Source organism: Triticum aestivum, chromosome 3D (genome assembly GCF_018294505.1).
Source record: "Triticum aestivum cultivar Chinese Spring chromosome 3D, IWGSC CS RefSeq v2.1, whole genome shotgun sequence".
Lineage (NCBI taxonomy): Eukaryota > Viridiplantae > Streptophyta > Magnoliopsida > Poales > Poaceae > Triticum > Triticum aestivum.
In genome coordinates, this window is record NC_057802.1 from 564,139,363 (window position 1) to 564,141,151 (window position 1,789).

Here is a 1,789-nt window from a genome sequence, read left to right on the forward strand (position 1 = left end):
ATCAGGATTTCATACGGAAACTCGTCTGTTACAAAGGGATTTCATTTTTTTAAACTTATTTGAACTCCTGACTTTTTGTGTGTTCAAAATGCACCATTCAAAGCCACATCATCATTTTTCAATCCATTTTGACTTCATTTGTTATTTTTCATGCATTTACTAATTATTTTGAGCTATAAGACCCTAAAACTGAAAAGCATTTCAAATGAACTCTGAAAAGGTTGAAAGTTAGCATGGTATCATCATTTCATCCACATAGCATGTGCAAGAAATTTGAGAGGTTTACGGCCAAAACTGGATGCACTTCGTGTACAAAATGGACAATCTCTTTCAAAGTATCAGGATTTCCTACGGAAACTCGTCTGTTACAAAGGGATTTCATTTTTTAAAACTTATTTGAACTCCTGACTTTTTGTGTGTTCAAAATGCACCATTCAAAGCCACATCATCATTTTTCAATCCTTTCTGACTTCATTTGTTATTTTTCATGCACTTACTAATCATTTTGAGCTATGAGACCCTAAAATTGAAAAGCATTTCAAATGAACTCTGAAAAGGTTGAAGGTTGGCATGGTATCATCATTTCATCCACATAGCATGTGCAAGAAAGTTGAGAGGGTTACGGCAAAAACTGGATGCACTTCGTGTACAAAACGGACAACTCTTTCAAAGTATCAGGATTTCATACGGAAACTCGTCTGTTACAAAGGGATTTCATTTTTTAAAACTTATTTGAACTCCTGACTTTTTGTGTGTTCAAAATGCACCATTCAAAGCCACATCATCATTTTTAATCCTTTCTGACTTCATTTCTTATTTTTCATGCATTTACTAATTATTTTGAGCTATAAGACCCTAAAATTGAAAAGCATTTCAAATGAACTCCGAAAAGGTTAAAAGTTGGCATGGTATCATCATTTCATCCACATAGCATGTGCAAGAAAGTTGAGAGGGTTACGGCAAAACCTGGATGCACTTCGTGTACAAAACGGACAATCTCTTGCAAAGTATCAGGATTTCATACGGAAACTCGTCTGTTACAAAGGGATTTCATTTTTTAAAACTTATTTGAACTCCTGAATTTTTGTGTGTTCAAAATGCACCATTCAAATCCACATCATCATTTTTCAATCCTTTCTGACTTCATTTGTTATTTTTCATGCATTTACTAATTATTTTGAGCTATAAGACCCTGAAATTGAAAAGCATTTCAAATGAACTCTGAAAATGTCGAAAGTTGGCATGGTATCATCATTTCATCCACATAGCATAGGCAAGAGAGTTGAGAGGGTTACGGCAAAAACTGGATGCACTTCGTGTACAAAACGGATAATCTCTTGCAAAGTATCAAGATTTCATACGGAAACTCGTCTGTTACAAAGGGATTTCATTTTTAGAAACTTATTTGAACTCCTGACTTTTTGTGTGTTCAAAATGCACCATCGAAAGCCACATCATAATTTTTCAATCCTTTCTGACTTCATTTGTTATTTTTCATGCATTTACTAATTATTTTGAGCTATAAGACCCTAAAATTAAAAAGCATTTGAAATGAACTCTGAAAAGGTTGGAAGTTGGCATGGTATCATCATATCATGCACATAGCATGTGCCAGAAAGTTGAGAGGGTTACGGCAAAAACTGGATGCACTTCATGTACAAAACGGACAATCTCTTTCAATGTATGAGGATTTCATACGGAAACTCGTCTGTTACAAAGGGATTTCATTTTTTAAAACTTATTTGAACTCCTGACTTTTTGTGTGTTCAAAATGCACCATCCAAAGCCA